General features: G+C 41.7%; 1 protein-coding gene across 8 annotated transcripts in view; it reads right to left on the reverse strand.

Annotated features, from left to right (window-relative positions):
- SHANK2 (SH3 and multiple ankyrin repeat domains 2) overlaps positions 1–19,204 on the reverse strand; it is a 640,917-nt gene extending 621,713 nt beyond the window's left edge. For 3 of the 8 annotated variants that reach the window (XM_005304567.4, XM_005304566.4, XM_005304565.4), the window contains exon 1: positions 18,697–19,200. The gene's annotated coding sequence lies outside the window, so the exon portion shown is untranslated. Of the gene's footprint in view, positions 1–16,450; positions 16,597–18,696 lie in introns of those variants that run through there. The other 5 variants (XM_065592634.1, XM_024100174.3, XM_065592635.1 and 2 more) reach the window with 4 other exon arrangements.
- Positions 19,205–20,864: the final 1,660 nt, after the last annotated feature.

The following is a 20,864-nucleotide window of genomic DNA, read 5'->3' on the forward strand; positions in this document are numbered from 1 at the left end:
TTATATATACTGTGACTAGCTGACAAGATTCTCCTGTAGCCACCCATTGGTGGCAAGTGTTGGAACCCTGCAACAGAAAACCAAAGACAAACTGCAAGAATTTGAACTCATGGAGTTTTGCCCTCCTGGAAGAACGTCTGGCCCTGTATCTGGAAATAAACAAGTTTCATTATAATCCTTTAAACTTTAGTCCATTACAATGGACAGGAGAGGAAGTAATGCCAAACAAACAAATTATTGTGACAATAAATAGACTATACCAGGTAACTTATTGTGTCTGTTTTTTTAAAGGTTAAACTAAAACTTTTTTCCCCTCCCAAATCCCACCTCAAAACAAAATATACAAAAAGTTTTACTTCAGGAATTTATTTTTAAAAAGGCTTATGCATGATAAAAGAAAAAATAACCACCTGACATAACATTAGTAATGTATATTGATATTTGGATTCAAGAATATAATCACGATGCCTTGATCTGAAAACAAAGACACACCCTGAAAAGTAAAAAAAATTTCTGCAGGGTGTAAGCTACCACATTCCCATGACATAGTCATGTGGAAGTTAAAGTTAACACAGTCTCATTTGAAGGTATCGGAAAAACAAGGTGTTACCAGGACAACATGAGAATGGAGAAAAGGATAGAGGAGGAAAAAGGAGAAAATAAGTAATTGTAGAAGATGTATGATTTTTATCTGACTGAATCTGTAGAGCTATAAAACAGCTCAAAGACTTAGCCATATCTTATAACCATATATACCAAACTGGAAGGAGAGAGAAATCTGCCACCTCGGGTATTTGAGACAGTCTATTCCAAATAGCATTTTAAAAACATTTCAGAATGCCTCCTCTTGGCATAAATCAGTATGATTCTGAGAACCAAATCCACAGCTGGTGTAAATCAGTGACATCAGTGGAGCTGCACCAGCTTACATCAGCTGAGAATCTGGCTCTCAGTCTAAGAAACTACTTTCATATCTTAGCAAATCCTTTTCACTGGTTCTGAAGTCGAAACATTTCTTATTGCTTTATTCTGGGGATTCATTTTACAGATGACTGATAAGTTGAATAGCATTCATGCTGATACCAAGAATTATGCCATTTTCAAAACCTGAAAACATGATTGTAAAAGAGCAAAGGCCAGAATAGACAGCAGAATTTATCAAAAGCTAAATCTTTCTGTGATAACATTTTTAAATATTTGTTTGGTGATAATCTTTACTATCAGAGTAAACATTTAGTGATGGCAACATGCTTGCTGATTCACTCACTAAGCATATTTTTCTACTTAAATGTTTTTTCCACTGGAAGGAGAAATGTTTCATTCAGACTTGTTTTGCAGATGGTATTCCCAGCACTTTTAGAGATGTAGACTGGATAACAACTTCCCCACTGGTTGGGAAGTTAGCAGATACCACAAGATATCCAGACAAGGTTCTAATGGGCATTTGAAAAAAGCCTGTGGCCATGGTACATGCTGGTTGCCAACAACATAGGGAGGATTAGAAGTAGTTCTGGAAATTAAATTTAGATTATATGGGGAAAGGGCCATCTCTAGCACCTCTGTAGTAACTTCCTCTGAAAAGTTTCTGGTTCCATAAATAGGTCCAGCTACATGGATGAAAGCAGTGGGAGGGAGAAATTTCAGAGTTACATTGCATGGAAAAGAAAATGATGTAAAGATAAGGGGCTTAAGTTCATTAGGTGTTAGGGAATTTTGGGAGGAAGGAATAGCTTATGCAGAAGGGATAGGCTCGACCTCACCTAAAATGAAAATGCTGGCATCAAAAATTAACAACATATGGCAGGATTATTTAAAATAGCAGCTAGGGGAGAGCCAACAAGAGCTGTTACTCATTTCAGGTAATAAAGAAAAGTTGTGTCAGAGATAGGTATCCAAACACTTGGTGCTGAAACCAACCAATAAGTTAGTCAGCAAAAAGTCACCAGGACAAGATGTCATATAAACCAAGAGTTCTGAAATAACTTTAGAATGCAGTGGCTGAGTTAACAAATATATGCAGTCTCTCATTAAAATCAGCTAATCAGAATACTGAGCAGTGACAATTTTTGTACCCTATATTTTAAAAAGGCATTAGAAGTTGTCCTAGAAAGTACAGATCAGTAAGCCTTATTCAAAAAAGTTATTAAGGAAATAGTCATAGGGTGAGAGGCAAAGTACTGCCATGGATCAGAAATTGGCTAAGAGATTGAAAACAATAATAAATGTTTAATTTTTAACATGGCAAAAGGTTGGCAGTAGACTCCACCCATGGTTCTATACTAGGACCAATGTAGCTTAACAGATTTATTGGTGATCTGAAAAAGAGAAAGAAAAAAGATGTAGCAGAATCTGCTGGTGACACAAAATTATTTAGGCTATTCAAGATTAGAAAAGACTGAGGGACTTCAGAGAGACCTATTAGAGCAGCGGTGGGCAACCTGCGGCCAGTGTGCCACATGTGGCCCGTAAGGGTAATCTGCTGGTGGGCCGCCAGACAGTTGGTTTACATTTGCACGCCCACCTGTAGCTCCTAGTGGCCGTGGTTCGCCGTTCCCAGCCAATGGGGGCTGTGGGAAGTGGCAGCCAGCATATTCCTGCGGCCCGTGCCACTTCCTGCAGCTCCCATTGGCCGGGAACAGCGAACCACGGCCACCGGGACCTATGGGCGGCCGTGCAAATGTAAACAAACTGTCTGGTGGCCCACCAGCAGATTACTTTGGTGGGCCATGTGCGGCCCACAGGCTGCTGACCATGGTATTAGAGCCATTGTAGGTAAATGGGCAGCACAGTGGTACATGAAATTCAGAGTTGACAATTGCAAGGTAATACACCTTGGAAGGAATAATTTGAACTGCTTATACATATTCCCAAATTCTAAATTAGGTAATTACTCAAGGGGGGGAAAAAATCTAGGCATCACTGTGGACACCTCAATCGAAACCTCAGCTCAATCCTCAACAGTGGTCAAAATAGCGAACAAAATGTTAGTATATATAAAGAATAAGATAAAAAATAATGTTACAATATACATCTTACAATTCAAAGTGTTACACTGTAATGCAATGCCAATCTGGCATTTTAAAAATTGGTCAGTCTTGATAAAAGAGGCAAATATTATTAAATTTAAATGATTGGTGACAACTAAGCTAGTGCATTTGTAAATAATGGCTGATACCCATGTCAAGTAGTTTAGTTTTAGCCATATTCACCTCAGTGAAAGAGACTTGTACATTTCTACTTGGTGGTTAAAGATGAATATGTTCTTTTGTATTGATTATATACTGTTAAGTATTATAGCTGACTCATCATAGTAGAATACTAATTAAAGCTTTAAAATACACAATATGGGCTCCTCTCGGAAGACCTGATAACCTTGAGTAACTGAAACCAACATGTAGGTCAATATTTATTGATTTTTATTAAATCATAATTCATCTTGAAAAGTAATTAAGGCCAATACCCTACATGCAACAACTCATCGCTTATAAAAATTAAAAGAGCATACTGTACTGTGAGCTGTAATGGATTCCCAAGTTGTTTTCAAATGAATTAATTCTAGCATTCTAGATCAGATTTCCCCAGAGACAGTTTTGGGAAATTGTGACATAAAAACAATCAAATTTAAAACCTTGTTCTTTTTCTTCTAATCAGCATTTTACACAAATAATGATGTTTTCCTGCCCAGAGTATAATGGACATCTAACTTCCTCTGTTAAGATTTAAAATATGAGCTATCGAGCTCAGAGTACTGAATACCTTCAGGACACTGATTCACACTTCATTAAAGTGTGTTAATGTACAAAGTACACCTCTACCCCGATATAACGCGACCTGATATAACACGAATTCAGATATAACGCGGTAAAGCAGCGCTCCAGGGGGGCAGGGCTGCGCACTCAGGTGGATCAAAGCAAGTTCGATATAAAGCCGCAGCCAGCACATTCCTTGGCCCGCGCTGCTTCCCGCTGCCCCCATTGGACCGGGACGACGAACCGCGGCGAGTGGGAGCCGCAGTCGGCTGAACCTGCCGCGTCAGCAGGTAAATAAACTGGCCCGGCCCACTAGGGTGCTTACCCTGGCTAGCTGCGTGCCGAACGTTGCCGACCCCTGATCTAGACTTTAGTAAGGCATTTGATACAGTCTCGCATGATATTCTTATCGATAAACTAGGCAAATACAATTTAGATGGGGCTTCTATAAGGTGGGTGCATAACTGGCTGGATAACCATACTCAGAGAGTTGTTATTAATGGTTTCCAATCCTGCTGGAAAGGCATAACAAGTGGGGTTCCGCAGGGATCTGTTTTTGGGACTGGCTCTGTTCAATATCTTCATTAACAACTTAGATATTGGCATAGAAAGTACGCTTATTAAGTTTGCGGATGATACCAAACTGGGAGGGATTGCAACTGCTTTGGAGGACAGGTTCATAATTCAAAATGATCTGGACAAATTGGAGAAATGGTCTGAGGTAAACAGGATGAAGTTTAACAAAGACAAATGCAAAGTGCTCCACTTAGGAAGGAAAAATCAGTTTCACACATACAGAATGGGCAGAGACTGTCTAAGAAGGAGTACGGCAGAAAGGGATCTAGGGGTTATAGTGGACCACAAGCTAAATATGAGTCAACAGTGTGATGCTGTTGCAAAAAAAGCAAACATGATTCTGAGATGTATTAACAGGTGTGTTGTGAGCAAGACACGAAAAGTCATTCTTCCACTCTACTCTGCGCTGGTTAGGCCTCAGCTGGAGTATTGTGTCCAGTTCTGGGCACCGCATTTCAAGAAACATGTGGAGAAACTGGAGAGGGTCCAGAAAAGAGCAACAAGAATGATTAAAGGTCTTGAGAACATGACCTATGAAGGAAGGCTGAAAGAATTGGGTTTGTTTAGTTTGGAAAAGAGAAGACTGAGAGGGGACATGATAGCAGTTTTCAGGTATCTAAAAGGATGTCATAAGAAGGAGGGAGAAAACTTGTTCACCTTAGCCTTTAAGGATAGAACAAGAAGCAATGGGCTTAAACTGCAGCAAGGGAGGTCTAGGTTGGACATTAGGAAAAAGTTCCTAACTGTCAGGGTGGTTAAACACTGGAATAAATTGCCTAGGGAGGTTGTGGAATCTCCATCTCTGGAGATATTTAAGAGTAGGTTAGATAAATGTCTATCAGGGATGGTCTAGACCAGAGGTTCCCAAAGTGGGCGATACCGCCCCCTGGGGGGCGCTGGAACGATCCAGGGGGGCAGTAGTAGCCTCGGGTGCAATTGGGGGGCGTTGAATAAAAATAAGGGGGCGGTGGAAGCATAAAGAAAGAATATAAGAAAATTTTGAAAAACCGTTCGTACATGTTTCATCTGTTGTGTAACATAGAGTTAAAGTTGTAGTGATTACTTTATTTTCCAAATAAATTCACAAATTATAACCGATCAGGTGTCGAGTACGCCAACAGCTCTTAACAAGCAAGTGTTGGCAGGCGAGCGTGTCGCGCATTGTCGGGAAGTCCAGCATGCATCGGCAGGAATATGTGCGTGTAATGACTTGTTTACAATACGATACTATAAATAGGCGACATGTATGAAATCTAATTTAGATTGTTTCTTAATTGTGTAAAAAGCAGTTAACAATAGTGCAATAAGTATTTAAAATTTTTTATTCATATTCAATACCTTCGATCTTTACGGATTACGGATCACATACAAAGCAAATTGTATTATTGTTGTTTCAATAAAACAGCAATTTACACGTGAGTATTTTTATACATTTTCTTACATATCTACCATACGTTTCTGTGTCTCTAGTGCTTACTACTAATAAAATCGTAGCAGGCTTGTGGCGGTACAGTACTATTTGAAGTGTACAGTCAATATATTTGTCATTTTTTATTACAATATTAACGAAAACAGGAATGAAATCGTAAAAAAACTGTTAACTATTAACATTTATTTATATCTATCAAATCATCTGTGTTAATTGGTAAATAAGGTGTGTGTTAATAAGGAACAATTATTTAAATAAGGGCAAACTAAATTAAAACTATTAACTGATTTTTAATTGCATATTGATTATTTTTTAATTATTTCTTGATAAATTTAGTTTGATATTTGATAGTTTAATATCAAATACATATATCTAATGCTGAGCAAAGAACAAAACCCAGTTTATTAGTTTCATTAGTATTTTAGTTTGGTTGTCTTTTGCCATCTTACGCAAAAAACACTGTATACCTGATGTCGTGGGCGATATTCTAATAACACATCTTTCTTTACTATATTGTAGGACGTAGGTAGAAATATAGATACATAAAAGAACACAAATTTGTCACTGCATCTTTCTGTTTGTTCGCTTAAAGAAGGTAGATTTCCAGGGGGGCGCTGAGTAATTTTTTTCTGAAAAGGGGGGCGCTGAGTAATTTTTTTTCTGAAAAGGGGGCGGTAGGCCAAATAAGTTTGGGAACCTCTGGTCTAGACAGTATTTGGTCCTGCCATACGGGCAGGGGACTGGACTCGATGACCTCTTGAGGTCCCTTCCAGTCCTAGAATCTATGAATCCTGTCTTCCAACAGTGACTATTCCAGGTGCTTCAGAGGGAACGAACAGAACAGGGAATCATCGAGTGATCCATCCCCTGTCATCCACACCCAGTTTCTGGTGAACAGAGGCTAGGGACACTCAGAGCATGGTGTTGCATCCCTGCCCATCCTGGCTAATAGCTATTGATGGACCTAACTTCCATGAACTTATCTAGCTCTTTTTTGAACCGTTATAATTTTTTGGCCTTCACAACATCCCTGGCAAAAAGTTCCACGGGTGACTGCACTGTGTGAAGAAATACTTCCTTTTGTTTGTTTTAAACTTGCTGCCTATTAATATCATTGGGTGACCCCTGGTTCTTGTGTTAAGTGAAGGGGTAAATAACACTTCCTTATTCATTTTCTCCACACCAGTCAAGATTTTATAAGCCTCTATCATATCCCTTCTTAGTCATCTCTTTTCAAAGCTGAAAAGTCCCAGTCTTTTTATTTTCTCCTCATCTGGAATCTGTTCCATACCCCTAATCATTGTTGTTGCCCTTCTCTGAACCTTTTCCAATTCCAATATATCTTTTTTGAGATGGGGTGACCAGAATTGCATGCAGTATTCAAGATGTGGGCATATCATGGATTTATATAGTAAAAGTGGAGGAGCTTGGTTTGCCAGACTAATCAGCTAAGCCAATACTGACAACCTATATGAAAAGGCTGCAAAACACCATGCCTCTGGACTGCATCAACATGCAGAAAGCCTTATAAGCCAATCATTGTCAAAGCCAATTTTAGAAGAACTTAATGAGGCTGTTAAGAATGCTAGAAACACAACTCAGTTTATGTGAACCAACATGGCTGTTGCATCATGCTTAAATAGAAAGTAAGAGATACCACACACTACAAACTGGAGTCCAATGTTAAGTGCATTGTCACTTATTAATCCTGAAGTTGGACATTGGTTTTGAACAAGACTGGCAAATGCTCGCTATCTTTCTGAAAAAACTCAGCTGACTCTCTAGAAGCATGCAGTGCAACAGTGAAAGACTCAGCAGCTGAAAAAGTGAAGAACTCTCTCATCATATTCAAAATATGTGCATACATGGCTGATGAATGCACCAATGCAAATAGGCATCAAGTATTACGTCATTGCGTATGTTATCTTGATGTCCGTGGTAGGCCAGTAGATGCATTCTAGATGTACAGGTTATAGAAGACACATCAGCTGCATCTATGACATCTTAGAAGAGTTAAATGCTTGTAAATTGAACCCTAAACAGATGGCTGCTTGTGCATTTGATGGAGCTACAAACTTCTCTAGAAGACATAGTGGAGTACAAGCTTTGCTCAGAGAAAAGTGTAACCCTAATCTCTCCTAAACACACTACAGAGGCCATCTACTCCAGCTAGCGCTAGTACAAGCTGCAGAATCTTCAAAAGACATTAAAAAGCCATAAATTTAATGGCTTTTTATACTCTTTTTTTCAGCAAGAGTCCAAAAGGACTGAATGTCTTGGAAACAAATAGAAGATACACTGGATTGAAGTTGAAATTAGTCCAACCTGGGAAAACATGCTGGCTTTCTCATGAGCGATTCTTGGCGGTTGTCTTAATATTACTGCAGCCGTTATTACTGGCTTTGGAAAGTATCCACCAAGATAGGACAGATCTAAGCAGTGAGGCTGGTGGACTACTTTTGTTACTAAGTTCAGAGAAGACTATCACAATTCTCTCTCTTGTAAGTCTACTATTGAAACCACTTGGGTCATTAAACAATGTCATCCAGGCATTTGCTCCAACAGTAGTAGATCTTTGTCCAGCAGTAAAAACTACCCTTGGATCTATCAGAGATATCCATTGAAAATGTACTGGAAGAAGCAAAGACTTCAGTCCAGAAGTTGACTAATGAAGGTACTTATACTGACTCCTTAAGTGAAGAGGACAAGAAGTGTTTGTTAAGCCAGTTGAAAAAGTACACAGACTTGATTCTTACAAAATTACAATAGAGATTTCTGGATTCTACTCAACCTCCACATAGATTTTACAGATGCCTGTCTTATAAAACACCTATAGTTGAGTGGAGTGAGGCACTACCAGCAACAGGGCTGCTATGTGATCAGGACAGAATAGAGAATTTTGAACACAGAGTGGAATAGCATATGATGAACGAATGAAAATTTAACTTCAACCTCTTTATCATCACTAGTGGTTCGACCCAATCTTTGTACTATGTTTCCTGGGATGAAAGAAGTAGGAATTCATCTCTTGCTACTCCCAGTTACAACAGCTACAGTTGAGCATTCTTTTTCCTCATTGAATAGAATTTTGTGTTCTGAAAGAAGTCACCTTCTGCCTGATCATGAGCATATCATGAAGGACTGGAAGTACCGGACACACAAGGAGACACCAAGGAGTGCAAAATTACAACAAGAAACCAAGAAGGATGTAGATATAGTGCTTCATAGTAGGCTTAAGCAGCCAACTTTAATTTGTGTGATGATTTTAAAACATGAATTAAATCTAATAAAATGGTTGTGAAACATTTTTCAGTTTTTACTTTGGCACAATACAGCCCACCTTCACCCTCGGTCTCAACCCTCATTGGCCCTTACCGCCCCTCCCCCCAAATATTCCAACACTCCCCCTAATTTCAATTCCTGGGGAAAACACTGATTAAAGAGTTCCTTTACAGCAGCTCTAAAGCATGTTGGGACAACATGGGCTCCGGGAGCAGCAACAGACTGCCTGATGGCCTCCTCCTTTTACTTTATCTGAGTGGAGCCTGGACACAGGTGAGAATCCAACCCATTAAGTTAAATGGAATTACACTGGAGATGAAGTCAGCTGACTCTGACTGAATGAAAAATTTCCAAGCATTATAGTGGTCAACAAACCAGTCAAAAATAACAATAAAAAATCCAGGGACACAAAATTTAATGAAGCAGTGGGATATGAAGCTGCTTTAAGACCTTTATATGAAGAAGTCTAGCATCAAAAACTAACAATTTACGGTGTATCACAATTGTTAAAATTAGCCCCATCTTAAAATAAGGTTGACAAGAGCTGAGCACAATCCTGTCATTACAAAGGCATTTCTCTACTATCAGTACCAGGTCCCACAGGTACTCCTGTTCTCTTAGTACCAGACAAAATAGTCTTCTAAACTCACACGAGTCTTTAATCACAGGTTACATTGTACCAGAAAGTTAGTGTGGAATCAGAGTGTGATGCAGTGCCACTTCCACACTCAACACAACATGACAAATTCAAAGACTGGTTCGTATCTCTGACTTAACAAAAAGTCTTTAAAGGAAAGGAATGTCTCCTAAAAGGATGCAAGTAGTCACCTATCAATTACGCCTAACTCAGCATCCCATATCTCTAGCTTCAGCACGGTGTAAGTTGATTTTTTGAGAGCTTCCATAACGTTAGCAAAGAAACTAAACACATTATCAAATGGCAGCACAATTCAAACTGGAATTGAGAAGAGCAAATCAAAAAGGCATAACAGATGTAACTGAATCTTTAAATCTCCCACAGAGTGATGAGCATGGGGATTGAGTTTTCATTGGATAGTGCTCATTCCTCTAGGAGTTTTAAATGCATAGCATTTGAAAGCATTTTAAGTCATGCTTTCCTTCCCCTTCACTTTGGTCCTTTTTTGGTTGATTATTTTTCTTTTAGATATCCTACCTTATTTCAGGTGATTCAGGCATCCCTCAATACTCAAGACCCTTCCTGATATGTGACTTTGCTGTCCTGCAAGATGTGTGCCTGGCTGTGACTGACATGAGGCAATATTTCTCCTGAGATAGATTTTTGTCCTTTTTGTCCCCTTTATCTTTACCTCTCCCCTTCTCTATCTGTCTCCTTTTCCCTCTCCTAATTCATCCTATTTTCCTTCACTTCTCCTTTCCCTCTCAACTGAGCTCTTCTTACCCGTCTTCACCACACAATCTTGTCCATTCTCTCCATTATTCCCTCCTGAGGAACAATCTAGCCATTATTCTGGGCTGTATTCCTGCCCCTTTAATGCCAATCCTATAGCATAAAAGAGCCAGAAAGTAAATCTGATCATGTGGGAATTCCCACAGTGCAGGGGAAGTTCAAGAGTCATAGAGCCAACACAGCAGAGCCTACATAGCCCAGCACCCAGAAAAAAAGGCCTACGGCAAGAGTGGACATTCTGGGATATGTAGTGGGGGCCAGAATGCACTGTAATCCAGCTATTCTGCACTGTAGGCTGGTCCCTTGGGCAGCTTTGCAATTAAGTATAAAATCAGCCTTTGTGGCTGCTCTACCTTAGTACAGGGTCCACACTAGCCTCTGCCAACCCTAGAATTGCAGAGGGGTTGTAAAGGTAAAATATCATTTAGCAAACCCTCTAATTAAATAGGTTGGTTAATATCACACAAAGAATGAATTAGACAATAATTGCCAACCCTAATTTCAGATTGTGTACATTTTCACAGCTCCATTGACCTCAAGATGAAGTTTTGCACCCCAGTATCGGAAGGGTGCAAACATAAAGGAGGGAGATACAATATTTAGTGGTTGAGGGGGGTTAAATAAAAGTAATGGGTACCATACATAAATTAATGGAGATATCCTATGTCCTAGAACTGGAAGGAACCTTGAAAGGTCAGCAAGTCCAGCCCCCTGCCTTCACTAGCAGGACCATGTACTGATTTTGCCCCAGATCCCTAAGTGGCCTCCTCACTTAGGATTGAACTCATAACCCTGGGTTTAGCAGGCCAATGCGCAAACCACTGAGCTATCCCTCCCCCCATATGGTTTATTGCCAGCCCTTAATAAATAAAATTATAATAAGGATGAAATTAATTTAAGGACATATGCTTAAGAGTGAGTTCTATTAATTACATGGAATAGCATCCCAATGGAAGTGTCATTGCTTAAGTTTATTTCTGTTATTTTATTTGAAAATGATAATAAAATTTTTCTTATTCTCTGAACATTCAATAAAGATTTAGGTTACAGTGTAACATAGATGAATAGTGGTTCTTTTTATAATCAGGATAAAGACAATGAAGTGTATTCTCCATTGTACTCTGGTCTGTCCAGCTCTCCATGTGTCATTTTTAATAGTTTTCAGTTTTTTTTAATAGTTTGATGTGGCCTGAGTGTTGAACATAAAAAAAAAAATATATCACCATTTAACTGCAGTGTTTCTGTGGGTTCTCTTTCAAAATGAATCCAGTTAGAGTAAATATCCCTTGTGTGTAATCAGAAGGACTTTATTTCCAAAAACATATTGTTGCAATGCCTTGCCGTGCTGATATACAATAAGGGTCTTCCAGTATTTCCATTTCAAATCTGAAATTGTGGGAAGTACTACCTAAGCCATGAAACTTATGCACACAAGGACTCATCAAAAGAGTACACACCCTTAGCCCAAAATGTTGACCACTGATGTAAAGTATTTGAAGTGACTAAATACAGTCATTTAACATGTGTATCAACTAGCAACTTAAACAAATCAGTTCCACATTTTTAGATTTCAATTTTTGTGCTTAAGTATTAGAAATCACATTGATATGACAGTCAGTCTGAGGTAAGATCTGAATATTATTGTGTGTCCAAGTGCCTCTGGCACTATACCTCTTGTGGCTCCAAAGAAACCATCAGTCCATTTTGTCAATAATCTGAATACCAGCAAGTCAAGAATCTTAGACCTTCACAGGATAGATATGTTAGATCCTAACACGGCAAGTGCCTAAATGATATTATAAGTGTTATAGGTAGATGGATTACATAGAATATGAGTTATGTAAAAGTCCTGAACTATGTTCATAGACTTATTGATGTCCAAAGAAAATTAGACAAAATAAAGTGATTACTTATTTCTCTATCCAGCATGGTGTGTGATATAGCTTCTATGAGTACTTTACAACCCATAATCTTGTATATCAAAGTGTATATGCTGGTCTAACAAATAAAAGGTCATTGTTGCCTTAAGGTTTTAAATACACATGTATTTGATCGTGCAAGTGTGAAAATGAATGCTGAGAGAGAACAACAATGCATTTTTATTCAGAATCCACTAAGGTGGAAAAAAATGCTGAGGGGAAACAGGTACTTTAGCCTGGTGTGCAGGTATAACACTGTGCCCAATATACAGCATGAGACAGTGGGTAACTGGCCCTGATCTTAGTCTCTACCATGTGCAGTTCTGAAGCATGCTTGTGTGAGCCACTGCACCTAGTACTTGAAGTAACTGAAAACCCCTACACATGGCAGCTACATACATCATTTGTACATACTGGATTGCATATATGCCCTATACACATCTTCATGCTTGACCATGCACATCTCATTATAGGCACAGAGGTATGCTCACATTGCTGAGAATAATGCACATCTCCATACTCTGTGAAAGCCTCTCTGCGCAGGAGCTGAGCAAATGCTGAGGAGTGACCATTAACATATGGGCTCTCTGCACTTCTTTCAACAGCAACACTTTTTATTTAATGTAGAAAAATAGAAGGTAAAAAGTGTTGGATTTTTTGGCACATTAATTTTAAAAAGCCTTATTTTTAAATGAAATTTTACAGACTATTCATTCATAATTTGGATGTTACACTTGCTATATCTCAGATACCACTGTATGGCCACCTTTTTTTCAGTTATATTTTAATGTCAACCTGTGTAGCCCTTTTGGTACTTTTTAAATTGAAAAGGTAAAAAAATGTACAAATATCTTTAATTTTTAAAATAGTTACACATCAATATTTATATATTCATATTATAATAATACTGTCATAGTCTTGCATCACGAGGCTTCTTAAAGGTTCTGTTAGAGGGACTATGTCTTCCATGGTTAAAAATCTATTTCTACATTCTATTGGGCAAATATGTATTATTTTTAAAATGACATCATAATGATTTTTCTTGTTACCATAAAACACACATACACACACACACAAACTAGTCAGCCACCATTATCGACATGATTAACATAAGCAAACAAACCCTAGGAAATTTACAGCCAATGCTGAGACTTTGTTCTAAACTCGTTCAGCCTAGACCCTACAAAGCTATTCAAATAATGGTGAAACAACACACACTCCAAATGCTGCACAACAGCAAAAGTTCAAATGGCGTTTCAAACTTAACTTTGATCTTAAATCTGACCCATAAGATCATTAGTGTTTTATCTCTGTGTGTTTGAATTGACTTCATATTCATATTAAAATCGTTCTTTTACCTTCCCACCCCCCAAGGAAGACATATTTATAATCTACTATATAAAAAGTCTACCTAAGAAATAACATTTTCATTGCTACTCAGAAACACACAGCACTAATTATTAATCACTAGTGCTCCAAGCTCAACAATGCATAAGATTTATGTTTTTATTTACAGTACAATTCACATCTTGTTTTCAAAGACTGTGAGCATTTCAGTCCTTCTACTTTATGTCCCTAATCCTACAATTGATTCTGCATAGGTAGATCCCTGAGACTGCACAGAGACCCACTAACTTGATATGTACACAGCCTAGTATAATGGGGCCATAATCCTGTTTATATGTGATGCTGATAAACAGCAGGGGCCAGAAATCGGCCCCAGGTCTCTAATATGATTGATGTCTCCTCCAGTAGTGATGCTATTGTTTTGAATGAGTGGGCCAAACATAGGTACTTAGATATGTTGCCGCTAATCAACAGACCACACTCCCCTCCAGAGCTACGACTAGAACCCAAGATTCTTGATTCCTAATATTTCTCTGCCATCTGGCAAATAATTGTGTAACCCAGTGGTTCTCAACCAGGGGCCTGGGGTCCCCAGAGGAGCCGCGAGCAGGTTTCAGGCATGGCCAGCATTAGTCTGGCTAGGGCCCAGGGCAGAAAGCCAAAGTGCTGCCACATGGGACTGCAGCCTGGGGCATCAAGCCCCACCACCTGGGACTGAAGCCAAAGCCTGAGCAACTTAGCTTCATGGTACCCCCTGTGGTATGGGATCCCAGGCAACTGTCCTGCTTGCTATCCCCCAACGCTGGTCCCGGCTTTTATATTCAGAAAAACAATTGTTTTGCCATAGCTGGGCCATGGAGTTTTAATAACATGGTGAGGCGACCTCAGAAAGAAAAAGAACCCCAATGTAACCCACTCAGTGCTGGCTCCAGGCATCAACGCAGCAAACAGGTGCTTGGGGCAGCCAACAGAGAGGGGCAGCCAACAGAGAGGGGCAGCCCGTCCGGCTCTTCAGTGGCAATCCGGCGGCGGGTCCCTCAGTCTCTCTCAGAGGGAAGGACCTGCCGCCAAATTGCCATCGAAGAATGAAGCGGCGGCAGTAGAGCTGCCACCGAAGTGCCACTTGCGGCAGAAATGCTGGAGCCGGGCCCTGAACCCACTAGCAAAGTACGAGTCACATCCCCATCCCGTGGCTGGTCCATATCGAGTATAACAGCTTACTTCTGCTGCCAGTTACTCTTTGAGCTCAAGTAATAAAGATCTGTGCTGTGGCTCCAAAGGCCTTGGGTTCCAACTCTGCTGCTAACCAGCTGCCAGAGGCTCCATGTTTCTTCCTTCTATATTTCTTCCTTCTAATTTTTGCAAAAATCAATAGGGCTGTGCCCACTGATGACCAGTACTTAACCTGAAATTTTGGAATTAATCAAATCTGGCATTCAAAAGTTATCCCATTACATCAAGATGTTGAAATACCATCAAGTTGAACATAAGGTCTTGCAAGCTCAGGCAATAATCTGCATGCACAAAAGAGATGAAATACGGTTACACAGGCAACATTAACTCTGACATTTCCTGATTTTTGAGGGCTTGATTTTGCAACCTTAATGTTCTTTTAATATAGCTCTTTGTATGAAATACATATACTACTACTAAGTAAATAATAATAGCCATTCAGAAAAAACATTTGAAAGTGTTATAGTAAAAGAAAATCTGACTGGCAGATACCCTATTTGAAAGAGGTCAGATTTGTTTTATTTTGTTTGTTTGTTTGTTTGTAAAACTAAAGACCACTTGTATTGTTTTCATACACTATTTTTAAATCCAATGGAAACCATTTATTTAAAAACAAACAAACATTCCTCTGCTGTACTTGCAATATAAGCAATACAGCATTATGCTGAAATATACGAACCTGGAAGAGACATTGATTCAAAAATGACCATAAACACATTTGAAACTGACTGTTTCCATTGTCCAAACTGAAAAATGCACAAAGTAAACAGCATAGAGTGTGGAAAGTAAATTAGATTTTTAAAGTTCTTTTGGCTTTAATGTATCTCAGGTGCTCTTTGTAAGACAGGCAGGGAAATTAATTTCTTTAAAAAAAGATTTTTAATATGACAGTGTTCTTTCTAAAGTTAATGACATGCAAATTATTATGCATATATTTACATTTTTATTAGGATAAGATTGATAAGCTAGAGAAAAGAGCAACAATCACAGTACACTTTTTAGCACTGAAGTTTCAGGTCTGATAGAGATTTGAACAACCTAATGTGGGAAACCTGCAAAAGGCAGAAATAAATACTGAAGGCCACTCACCGCTCCTATCCTTGTCAAAGATTCAATACTAGCTAGGTTGCAAATGTTATTAGTTTTTGTAAAAACTGTAGTTTGATAGGAAATGCACATAAATTACACTGTAGTTCTGACTAAGGAGCTCCATTTACAGGAGGAAAAGACTTGTGAAACACTCATCATCAGACACTCCAGTGTCATTCTGTCCCATCCACAAAAACAATGAAAAGCAAAATCTGCCATTGAAACTGAAGCAGGAAACTTGATATGGCACCATCACATTGCAACGACTTACATAATTCACTTGCCCCTCTTTGGAATGCTCTTCACCTGTCTGCAAAGGTGACATAACTTCCTCCTCCCACCTCTACCCCTTGCAACTCCTTTGTGCAAAGAAACAACTGCCATGAACACACCTTACCTGGGATACATCTTAAATCCTCAGGGTAGTAGTTCAGGGGAGTCAGTGCAAGGAGGCAAAAAGGTATTTATGAAAAGCAAACTGCTCAGGGAGTACACTGTGACCTCCAGTTGCACAGCGAGAGAGAGCAATGAGCCTGAGCCAGGATCTCAGCCAGCCAGCCCAGACTCCGCCCCCGACTAAGCTCACACAGCACAGCCAAGTAAAAGACAGGAGGGAGATGGAGGGATGAAGCCAAGAGAGGAGTGGAACTATTTCTGAAGTGGGAGCAGGGAGGATGTCGCCTATGGGGGAGTGAGAGGTGGATAATGCCTCTGGGGAAGGAGGAGACAAGGGGAGGAAACAGAAGGGTTTAGGGGCATAAGATGAAGGGAGAGAGAAAAAGAAAGGATAATGCTGGAGGAACAAAGACAGAAGTTGGGACTGAGGGAGAGAAGATGGGAAAACCTCTACCTAGAGCAGGGGTGGGCAAACTACAGACCGCAGGCCGGATCCGGCCCATGAGCCATTTAAGATGGCCCGTGAGCTCCCACTGGGGAGCAGGGTCTAGGGCTTGCCCACTCTGGCTCTCCAGCTCAATCCATGTTGTAATTCCTCCTTTCCTCTCATTCTCTATATATTTTTCTCCCATTCATTTCACTTCTGTCTTCTCACCTCCTCAGTCACTTGTAAAGAAGATGTGGCTCATTAATATATTCCTCTCCACCTTGCACACACTCCTGTCCCCAAAGCTCTACCAGACCCACTTGACACAAATTCCCACATAGCTCTTGAACCCAGATCTCTACCACACTCTGACTTCACCTACCCCCCGTACTGCTCAGTCCATAAGTTTTCCCAGCCTGCACTCTTCACTGTTCTTGAACTTCGCAAGCCCTCAAAATGTGTCTTCCACCATCCCCTTCAGCTCACAATCCCTAAATTTTACCTAATACTGTCCATGTCCCACAAACACACACAAATATGTCACCAGCTCTCCTCTTATTTGCAACAGAGGGTAGGAATGTGTTTCCAAGGCAAATTCCAGCATCTTCCCCTGCTAGCCAAATTCCTGATCTCATTCTGGATCCCTAGACTGTTGGGCCGAATTCTGCTCTCACTTACCACTCATTTAGGTAGTCTAACTAAGTAACTCCATTAAATTCAAGAGTTACTCAGGACTGACAACTGTGTAAATAAGAGTGGAATTTGGCCCTGCTTCCATTTTTTTTCTCTCAAGAACAAAAACCCAGCTGCAAGCTTATTTTTCTAATGTTACTGCCCAATGAATGACTGACTTTGAAGCTCCCACGACCTAGCCTTAGTTTGTCACAGTAGTTGCATAACTCTTTCTCGGTGCAATGTGCAACAGCTGGGCTGCAAAGGTCAGTTTCACTGTCCACTTAAACCGGCGCCACCTGGCGTTGCATTGTCCCAGCGCAAAAACTGCACATTCAGTGCTGCTCCTCTCCGCATCAGGGCATTTCACGAGTCCCTCTCTCAGACTCATTCCGGTTTATAATTCTACTACATTTAATCTTCAGTGGGGCGGGTAATCATCAAATGCAGACACTGATACAGAAGTAGGAGAGTTGGTTAGATCTCTGACAAATCAGATCAGTGTCTTCAGCCCTGCATAGCATGGCTAGGCAGGAGTTCCAGGTGCTGCTTACATTGAAGGGGTTCCAGATGACGTTTATATACGTCTGTGCAGTTATGCTGGTAAGGCAGAGAAGTGCTGTGGCACCTGATACCCACTCCCCTTTTGTGCAAACATCCTGCTTCAATAGCCCTTACAAAGCGGATGATTTTCGGCGAAAGAGGGGTGTGAAAGCTTTTGCCCCCTTTACCTGCAGGCTGTAGCAATGACTAGTAGAGCTTCTAAACACCACGCAGGTTGAACAGATTTAGAGCCGGGAATTAATACCCGCTATAATGAATTAATTCATTTATACATTTTACAAAGGCAAGAGCCACACCCATTTCATACTTGTATCAGTTCCAAGGTCACTAGCTGCCGCCCATCACACGGAAACAGATCAATGGTTGACCCAAACTGTGTGAAGCAATTCATCGCACAGACGCTTATAGTAAAGAAAGGGCCGTGCCGCTTGAAGTTTCACAGCGGGCAAGCGGCTGCGCAAATACAAGGCACAGGAGCTAGAGGGCTTTGGTTCCCCTTCCAGCCCCCAGCGGTGTTTGCTCAGCCCTGGGGAAAGAGACCCCAGCCCGCCTTTCCCTACTGCCCGGGGGAAGCACGCACTTACCTGTTGTCGGCACGCCCCGGCGCCGCTCACCACCCCCGCGGGCTGGTGGGTTTGCTCCCTTCTCCGCGGCGTTTGTAATCCGGCATGTTGGTAACTGAGGAGACGCTAAAGTTGTGGGGGGAAAGGAAGGCGTGACTCCGGCTGGCGAAGCGCTTCCCAACTTCCAGGGAGCATCTGGCGGCGGGCAGCGGGACTGGACGCTGCACACACACTCTGCAAATGGATGTAATGTGACAAGCGAGGAGCGGCTTCCGTCTCCGTGCCCCCTGGAGAGCAGAGAGCTCTGCTCCCGCCTCACTCCGCGCAGCTAACCCCGGGCACAGGGGGAGCCTGTTAACAGCCGCCCTTTCCCTCAGGCCCGCGGCACAGAGCTGCTCACTTCACCCACCCCCCGCGCCACTGAAAGGACTTGCGAGGCGGAGGCAGCGGCTGGCTGAGAGTCTCCTCACTGCCTGACACCGGACAGGTGGGCGAGCCCCTGCCATGGCCCCCGGGCCGAGCTTCCCAGAGCCTACAACTCGGCAGGCACAAGTTGGGGGTAGGAGGAAGCCTCCCTCCCGGGGAGGTGGGGTCTACTAGCATGTACAGTGCCCCCCCGCCCCCCCCCCCCAACTCGCCAGTTCTGGCTGGACGTTCATATTCCAGCAGGTTTTGTGGCAGAGCAAGAATTTTGATTAAAAACTAGATTAAAAACACAAACTACACCGACATCTGCAGAAACACAGCCCTAGAGAGCAACCCGGCCCTTAATTGGGGGGAATTGACTTAGGGGGCAATTCCTATGCCTGTTGACCCATCTAGGGATGGGGCAGGGGTTGTGGTTACACCAGGACTATCTTCTCAGCCTAACTCTCTATCAGGGGTCTCCTGAGATACCAGGAGGCGTGCAGGAGAGGAGAGTGTTCGCTGTCCTGTACCTTCCCAGGAGGGCAACCCGTGGCCCTTGTGTTTGTGCTCTCAGGAGCCAGCAGTGTCCCTATGGACTCCCCTTAAGCAGCACCCAGCTCCTGGTCACACCAAGCAGAGTACCAAGAGTCTGGACCCCCTAGCTTGGCGGGTGCCCTGGGGAAGCCCTGCATTTGGTGGGCAGGGACAGTGCACTGTATCACAACAAAAAGGTAGAGTTAAGATCACAGGGGTGGCATCTGAGGTATCTTATTCTTAACTCTTCCTTTCCTGGGTTTCAGAGGTTAAAGTTTAACCACTCTCCGGAAGTACAGGAGGCACCACTGGGAAATTTCTCACTGTATTATCAAAGTTTGGGAGCATTTAATTTCCTTGTTATGTTTTCTATAAACAATTTCTCAGCATCTCTGTGCACCACAGACCAGCTCTCCACCTGCACTGACTCTGGTTCCTTGGCAGTGATTTCCCAACCACAGAATGCACTGGCCACATGTTAGTCCCTTCACTGCCTCTGCATGGTTTCCTTGTATCCCATCTCTGCCTGTCCAACACAGCCTGGTTTTTCCTCTTCAGCTCTCCCCACCATGGAGAGGCAAGTACTGGCACAGGCCCCACAGGTTGAGGAGCTGGGGAGAGAATGCAGGGGCTGGCATGAACACAGAGGGCACATTTTTGAAGGGAGGCTTATTGGGGGGGGGCACAGAGATAAAGCAACCCCCAAATCCCTCACTGCACAGTTCTGACCACCTCCTTTTCATTGCACTCTTCAGTGCACTGTTGCAACACTGCCATCTCCCTCATCATTGCTCTGACCCCGGTATTTCTTCCATCTGCTCAGAGACTCTAACACTGCTCCCTCCTCTATCATTCCTGCCATCATGTCCCCTGTCCTGACCACCCTGCTGCTCCAAGACCCCTGCCTCCTGCACGCGCGCACACACACACCCCGGCTCCACCCTCCCACTTACTACTCTATGCCCCTTTTAAAGTTGGAGGCTCTATGGGGACAGGGGAAGGTAGTGGGATTGTGAAGAGTGTATGCACCAGCTGGAGGCAAAAAGGGGGACGACAGTAGAGATGCAGAGTTCCTGCTCTAAATGTAGGCCTAGTTTGTGGCTCTACACATCCATTTGTGGTGTAGGAAGTTTCAAGAGATGTTGTGACAATCTGTACCTCTATGTTTACCCCTTTTTATAGGATTATGATAAATCTTGTACAAAGTATGTCTTGTGAAAAACTCATAATTTGTTGATCATTATTGT

This window comes from Chrysemys picta, chromosome 4 (assembly GCF_011386835.1).
Source record: "Chrysemys picta bellii isolate R12L10 chromosome 4, ASM1138683v2, whole genome shotgun sequence".
Taxonomy (NCBI): domain Eukaryota; kingdom Metazoa; phylum Chordata; order Testudines; family Emydidae; genus Chrysemys; species Chrysemys picta.